Below are 8276 nucleotides of genomic sequence, written 5' to 3'. Positions count from 1 at the left end.
TTTGTCATTAGACTAATTTGGGGTAAAGAAGACCAGTTTGTCACTTCGGCAGAAGGCCTTCCTCCTTACTCTAGCCACGTGAGTCATTCCCACCAGGCCAGGGGAGGAGGACGCTGGAGCCCTGCCCCTAACACCCTGCCCGGGGTGGGTCCCAGAGCCCCTCACTTCCCCAAGGCAACAACACTCAGCACCCCCAAAGCCCAGAACAGTTGGGAGTAGGGAGAGATTAGGTTTCAGTTTTTATTTAAAGATCCTAATTTCTGGACGTTTATTTTGGGGATTACAGTGGTGGCTTAAGCTACTTTAAGACATTATAAGTTGAAGTCTTTCCTTCACTTGGCTGCTAAAGTTTAATTCAGTCTAATTATTTCATGTGGCATCGACGATAATAGTTTCATAATTTCTAGTATATTAAGCACTTAATATGTTGTGTCATTTGAAATCACATATTAAATTCAGCAAAGTACATTTTAATGAGAGTTAAGTGGTGTGAAAATATTAATACAATGTGATGGTTCATCTTGGTGCTTGTATTTTGTAGGTCTGCTCCAGATGCACACAAGCCTCACTCACCAGGTGAGGGAAGCGTTTAACTGCCTGGGGCTAGAATGGGTGTCTAACAAGCCAATATTCCTACCTTCTGCCACGAAGCACTTCACACTGGAATTTCCCATGGGGCTTCATGACCCAATGAAAGCAAAAAGGGAAATCATTATTTCCATTTGAGAGATGAGGGAACTGAGGCTTATTGCTATGCCATAAATATGGCTCTTCTTGGCTCAAAGCCATTGCAGTTTTGCCCCACACCACAGTGGCTGTCAGCGTGACGTGGGGCAGCAAGGATTTGGACAAGGTGTCGCTCTTCTCCTACCCTGCAACCTCACAAAGAGAAACGGACAGAGCCACCAAGATGCTGGCAGATCTTGAACTTGGACTTGGCATTTCTTTTGGACCCTCTTTCAGAGAGTACCTTCTAAAACCTAAACCTAAACACCTCACGCTCTTAGGCCACCCTGGGATTGACAGAGAAGGGAGTCTTAAACTAAATCGTGGTGAACCCTTAATATAGTAACAGCTCAAAATAATCAGGCATCAATGGAGGCTTTACAACAACAGAAAGAGAGATTTTAGAGTTTCCCAACAGAAAGAGAGATTTTAGAGTTTCCCGGACCCCTGAAATTGTACTTCCATTTTCATGTAGGTGCAAAGAGCTGAGAGAGATCAGAGAGCAAACTCCAGTGTGACTGACCAGCTGCGCCACTTTGCCCCCCTAGGCCTAGGTTTTCCCCATCAGTAAAACAAAAATCATAAACTCCCCTGTACCTGTCTTGGAGACATTGGAATGAAGTAGAACATCAGAAGACCCTGTGTTGGTCTTAAAGGGCAAGGACTCATATGCAGCTGAGTGAACAGGAGTCAGCGAGTCTATGTGGTGTCCCTTTCTGGCAACATAACTGCATTTTAACCAGGCTCTTCTGTAACTCAGACTCAAAGGATTAGAGACTTCTGGGTGAAAACAGCCCTCATAGTAGCTAAGAAAAGGAGAAATAAAAAACGCTAAGAAAATGAGGTACTAGAAAAGAAAATTTCATTGTAGCTAAAAAAAAGTACCCATAGTGGGTAAAAGGGGGTGGGGAGTTTTTTTTACTTTTCAAAAACTTGTGTTTCATCCACAGTTGCAAAATTCAGAAAAGGAAAAGGGGAGTAAGGAAGTGGTTATGTATTGAGTATTTTTATACCTACCATGTACTTCCCACATGCCCAAGACCTAGTCTAATAATATTTCACATGAATCAGCTCATCTAACATGCTAGGGCCTTTCCCATTCAATCCTGCATTTAATCTTCAAATAGCCCTGCTAAGCAGGCAGCTGAGTTCTCATCCTACAGGTGGGAAAGCAGCCAGATTCGCACAGAGAAGAGATCTGGGGAATAGTGAAAGGCGTGGTCTGGGCTATGCACTGCCTCCAGATGCAAACTGGGGAATGGGCAGGATTAAAGGGCACCACTGCGATTGGGAATCTGGGATGGATTAGTATAATTGATCTAACCACAGTAGGGGCCAAACCAGAAAAGCAAGAACTCCAGGACACAGTTCAGGAGAAACTCCCTCTGAGTCCTCACATGAGTGGTCTGCTGGCCACAGCAGACCCCACCTCTTCCCTCAGGCCACCTTCTGAGCTGTGGACTCACAGACCCTGTTTTACCTGCCTCACCTCTCCTCCCAACCCCCTTTCCTGGGAGGCAAAGGAGGAAACTTTGGAAAAACTCATTCATGCTGAAGTGGTTTAGGTGAGAGAGTACACTGGAAAATGTTACAATGACACGGCTTAAATCAGAGAATGAGCTGCTCAGAGGGGCTTCTGGCAGCCTAGGGTGTGGGTCTGGGCCGTTGGAGCTTCTGTGTCGGGCCTGTGAACTTGGCACGTTCCTGCCCTAAAATCCAGGAAAGCCACCAATGCCTTTCACCCCCAGAGTTCCCAGTACGGAGAAGGCCAAGGCTGCGTCTCTCCACGTCCCTGCTTCTTCTTCCCTCTACTGGGGCTGATGGGAGTCCCTTGACCTTCTCACTTCAAATGAAATGATATATGAAAACACTCGATGTTCTCTGGCTGCAGGGAGAATACCATCACTTTAGAGAATTCTAAGATCTCATGTCTCCACTGACATAGTTTCTCTATGAAACTACACAACTCTTCATTGTTCAAAATCAAATTAAAGCTGGCTTTGTCCACTCCCACTAGAGTGGTGGGAAGTGCCACTTCAGACAGGATCAGGAGAACCACTTCTCATCTCTTGGGGTGCTGCAGCTCAGGATACTCAGGGAAGGCTGTTGGGACTCGGGCAGCCTCAAGAGTACAGAGTGGAGAGAAGCCAACAGCTCTGAGAGCTGGCAGGAGCCTGCTTAACCCGAAGCGCTGAGACTGCTGACCAGTGTCAGTCCTCTCTGGCCCCTATACACTCCTTTAGCATCTGTCCCCTCGGGGGGTCTTTGGGAGCTTAGACCTCCCTGGAAGTCATGATCCCTTTGGCTGACCCTCACTGAATCCCTCCATGTATCTCCTCTCCTGCAGCTTCATGCCACATAAAACCCATTTCCTTCCCTCTCGCCTCCCACCCGCCTCCTCCACAACGGGCCTTCAGGGCTCAGGGGCAAGTGTTATATGGTTCAGCAGGACCAGACCCTCGGTCCACAACAGCCCCTGTGGACTATTCCTGGGGTTTTCATGCCCCACGGATGACCAGCATTCCCCACCCTTCTAGAATAGAAAACAAAAGAAGGTTGAATTTTTACATGTTGCTAATTACAGTCTCAAAAAAAGTTCTTCAGTTACCCAGTTACAAAAATCACAGCAATTCAAAGCTGAAAGAGATGCTAAAGATAATCTCTAGAGAAGTTCCCCACTTTGCAGGAGACAAAAGAAGACCAGAGAGGGCCTGGCAGTTGGCCAAGGTCACAGACAGGTGTAGGGAGGGACAGGAACCACAACTCAGCTCTCTCCTCTGTACCACAATTGCTCAATACAAAAAAACAAACAGGCAAACAAAAAACCCACCTCTGGCTCAAAATAACACGATCGTGTGGCAGAAATGAACATCCTGGTCCATCTCCTGCTGCTTTCTGCAATAAGGCGGTTATGAACCCACAGGATGTACCTGTCACCATGACACGTGTGTGCATCGACTGTGTCGAAAAGCCTCTCCTTCCAAATAAATGTAATTGAAGATTAGCATCATCTCCCATCAATGCTAATACGCTTTTCCGTTATTTGCAATTCCCTTTTGTAAATCTGAGGGAAACATCATTGCCCAAATTAGCTCTTTTCGCTCAATAAAAGCCATATTAGCACTCTGAGATTTGCGTTCACTTACTGCTTAGAGAGAGGTCAGATGAGAAGTTGGGCAGCCTGAGCCCGATTTCCATTTCACTAAAGACAGGTGGGGGAGGGGCCTCCAAAGTCCCCAGAAGCCTGGCCCGGAGCTCCCTGGCTGTGGCTGAATGGGGCCCTCCACTCCCACAGTGCACGAAATACCTCCACAGCCGCCTCCCCTTAAAGACTGGCCCGGGTGGGTGAAACTGACTCAGGTGGCTCCAAGGTCTTTCTCTGCCTGGAACTCTCACGCTGTCTCCCTATTATCAAATGACAGCTTAAATGTCCCCTGCCCACCCACTAAGGCGGCCTTCACTCCCCACTCACTCTCTACGCCCCATGTTTTTTCTTTCTAGCCGGGTTCAGCCCTGAGAATGCTCTTTCCTGGCTCCCTTGCTGGAATGGAAGCTCCATTTCCACAGCAACCCTAACCACTTGTTCACCCCTGTGGCCCCAGCGCTGACATCTCAGGTGTTCAACATTTGGTGAACGAATGAAGGCAGGAAGTAAAGTCGGGGCTGATCAGGCCTGGGGAATATTGCCTAAGAGGTAAAAAGGAGACCGCACTCCTGGTCCCAAATCTTTTCTGAGTTCCACAGTGAAAGGGAAAAGATCAGTATCTGAAACCAGACTTGCATCGGAACCCCAACTTCTTCTACTACTGGCATTAACGGGAATGGCAGTAAGGGTCTGTCCCGGTGCTGGATCAAAGGGTGGTGTCCTTTCCCCGACAGCCACCCCCCCCCCCCCGTCCTCCGAGTCACACAATGGAAAGCCTGGGGGGGTACGGGGCGGGGAGCGCTGGCCCTGAGAACCCCAGGGGAAGGGGCGGCGCGCCCTGGCCCATCCCAAGGTGGCGGTCGCCCCTACGCAGCCCCTTCCGGTTCACGATCGACGGCTCCAGCTCTCCCAAGGGTCACGGGTCCAGGCGCGTGGGATGGACCAGCCCGAACAGCATCTCGAAAACGTTTCGGGGCCTCGGACCAGGATTCTGTAGGAATTTCAGAGGCACCATATAGCCTCTAGCCTAAAAAAGTGCATTCGCGCCGCGCACAAGCTGCACCACGTAGTTTCGGGGCCTCTGCGCTGCCGCGTTTCGGCCGCCGCGTTCCCTCCTCCGCGCTCGGGGAGGAGCTCCAGACCGACTCCTCCGCGCCTAATTGGACTGGCGCGGAAGAGGTGGGCCGCGGCACGCTCCACGTGACCTAGCGTGACTGCTAGTGTCTTCCGAGGGCCGCTGAGAGGTCGGGCGTTGGAGAGCCAATTTCCCATGGTCCCTTCGTTTGCATATATAATGAACAGCGTTAGGAAGACAATTAGATTTAACAGGAAAATAATCACAAAAATATAATTACAGTAGGCATTATACAGGAAACTGTAAGTTAAACATTTTGGAGTCTAAATAAAGTACACAGTATAGCCACCATAAGTGTAAAAGTTTTGACACCATGGACTTTATATATTTTGTAACAAGGCCTTACAACCGTGCTCGCTTCGGCAGCACATATACTAAAATTGGAACGATACAGAGAAGATTAGCATGGCCCCTGCGCAAGGATGACACGCAAATTCGTGAAGCGTTCCATATTTTTGTGTTGAGAGGTTTACCCGGGTGCACAGTAAGCTTCTGGATGCACACATTGTTCACTTACAGGTTCTTTTGTTTGTCACGAAGGAAACTAGTCCCAGGAGAAGGGAAGAGGGATGGTGGGTAGATTCGTTTGTTTGCGTGCCTTCCCATCTGGCCTTTGAAGCCCAGCCTTATCTTTTGCATCTTGCCTCTGCGTTCCTCTGCATTATCCTGAGTTCTGCCGTCTCGTACACCTAAGCAAATGGCCTTACCAAAGTTGATCCATGACAGGTCCAAAAACATAACAGGACTTTAGTGCTACGGTGCACATAAAGCGATCCAAAACAGGAACTTGGACCAAGACTGACCCCTTATACTGCCCCTGAACCTTAATAATAATAATGATGATGATGATGCCTACTTCTCATTGGGCATATAACACGTGCCAAGGGCTTCACTAATATCTCATTTTAATATTTCTGACAGCCTTGCCCTGTCACTATTTTACAGGAGACACTGAGAGTTACAGTGACCTGGGCAAGGTTATGTAACTAGTAAGCGGCTGAGGCAAGGCCTGAGATGTTTAAAGACACAGACCTGAAAAGATGGGAGACCTACCCCCGGACAATTCAATCGCAAAAATCACACTCCTAACTAGTAAAGTGAGAAGGAAAAAAAGTCCAACAAAGTTCATGTTTCCTGTGATGACTGTCAACGTTTTATTGAAATATCAATTTTTTTCCTAGGAGAAAAGTGTTGGTGCTTAATCTTTGATGGTGCCTGAGCATGCACATAGTCCTCTGGGTGGTCCCTGCAGCCTCTGGGAGCCCAGTCGGAGGGCCTCCAGTGGTGGCAGAGTTCCCAGCCTCTGTGCCAGGACAGTCAAAACAGGCAGTCAGAGGCAGAGCCCCAGTGTCTAGGAGGGGCAGTGGAGGGTAGCTCCCGGTGGGCGCTTGGAGCTGCCATGCAGTGTTCGATCCAGGATCCATTTCTGCTCTCTTCAGTGGGGGTGAAATGATCCTTCTGAGGTAACAGCTGAGAATAGGGGTCTGTCTGTGGGACTCCCCCTTGCGCCTACTCCTCCGCTCATGGCTTCCAATGCATGGAGTTAGAGGACAATCTTTGGTTTTCCTTTCTTCCTCCAAAGGTGCCTGTGGTTCTTCTTTGGAGGCCACTTGAGCAATTAGGTGAGTGGTTTTAAATGTCTCTTTCTGGGATGCCAAATAAGGAGACAACCAATGTTGGTGTGGCTCTCTCTCCTTCTGAAGAAACTCATCATTCTTGGCATGACCAGTCTCGGAGCAGAAATTAGGAAAGACAGGCAATTCCTAGTCCCGGAAAAGCCAGAATGCTGGCTGGCTCTCCCGGCTATGCACAGTTCTGTGAAGTAGGTATTCTTTGTGCCTCATATTATAGATAGGGAAGCTGAGGCACAGAGAGATTCAACAACTTGCCCAATGTCACACAACTTGTCAGTGGCAGAGAGGGAACTGAGACTCAGGAACTCTAGCTATAGAGTTTGTGAAGTTAACCAAACACTAAGCACCTTGGTAGGCCAGGTGGGGAGTGGAGAGTGGGTGATAAGGATGTTTAGAATTAATGGTAACATATGCAAGTCCAGGCTGCCTTTATCAGTGTTCTGAATTACAGGGCAGGAGTTGTATTTTTGCGAAGGATGAAGGCTATACTTTAGATCCAGGTAGCTGGGACTGGTATGTGCCCAGTGACCTGGCGAAATGTGAGAGAGCGAAGGAGCACCCTCTTGGGGATGCAGTTGGAAGAGGAAGTTTTCCTGTTCTAGGTTGATAATCACTTACCTGACACCTGCCCCCCAAACTAATCCTATTGATGAAGGATCTTCTGAGCAGTAAATGTGTGCTTAATTAATCTTATGCAAATGAGCTTAATTGCTTCCCTGTAGCTACTGACCAGAAGCATCTAGGGATTCTTTCCCTCAGACATTTCCAGCACCTAGATGAACCACAGAGTTAGAACCCATTCATTAGACAACTCTTGAGCACCTGTGGGGCACCGGACTTTGTGCTGGAGGTCATGAGGAAGAGCAAGTCTCGGTCCTCGTTGCAGGGGTGCTTAAGCCCTATGGGAAACAGACACACAACCAAGCATAACTCAGGCGAATGAACGAACCCTGTTAGCCTCAAGAACCAAGTCTCATGGGAACACAGGGATTAGTCCCAGGAATCCAGGGGTCTTCCAGGTGTCTTTTGCCTACCGGTTACCCCAATTTACAGAGGAAATGGAGGTAGGGAGCAACCTACTGGTTTCTCCCAGGGGAGTGAAAAATCAAGCAACCTGATGTTGACTCCACCGGCTCCCCTAGCTTCGGTTCGCTCAGTGTCTCACCCTGGATGTGCTGGGACAGGTGATGACAGAGACCATCTGTCCCACAGCACCTCCCTGTCAGGGGACCGAAGTTCCCCTGCTGAAAAAGGGGGTTGGAGGCACATGGTTTATCTGGTTCTTTACCCCCCTGACCTCGGACACCAGAGTCACACCTCCTGTGGGCACAGCCGGGGGTCGGGGTGCGGAACTAAATACCCAGAAAGAACTGCTGGGAGGACATTCTGTGCCCCGCAGCGCGTTCCCAATTCTCCAAGTCCCACTTTTTCTCCCTAAGACAAGGCGCCTCAGATTTTGGCCTTCGGACCCTGGATGTAATGCCTAAAATACGTCGCAAGGTGGCAACATTGTGGCGAGAAATACACGAAAAAATTCTGAGTTTTTTTAAAGCATATTTTCCCTATTAATGTTTCATTTAACTTAATTAGAATGTGGTAAACTAATTAAAGTAGCTACGAGCCCCGCAATCAGCAA

The 8276-nt window shown here is 48.6% G+C and overlaps 1 non-coding gene across 1 annotated transcript; it reads left to right on the top strand.

The window, feature by feature from the left end:
* The first annotated feature begins 5356 nt into the window (after positions 1-5356).
* On the top strand, positions 5357-5463 carry LOC112312029 (U6 spliceosomal RNA). The gene has a single exon (XR_002975488.1). It is a non-coding gene; the product is annotated as a U6 spliceosomal RNA (small nuclear RNA).
* The last annotated feature ends 2813 nt before the right edge of the window (positions 5464-8276 follow it).

The sequence above is a fragment of the Desmodus rotundus genome, chromosome 7 (assembly GCF_022682495.2).
Source record: "Desmodus rotundus isolate HL8 chromosome 7, HLdesRot8A.1, whole genome shotgun sequence".
Lineage (NCBI taxonomy): Eukaryota > Metazoa > Chordata > Mammalia > Chiroptera > Phyllostomidae > Desmodus > Desmodus rotundus.
This window is presented reverse-complemented; position numbering and strand designations above follow the sequence as displayed.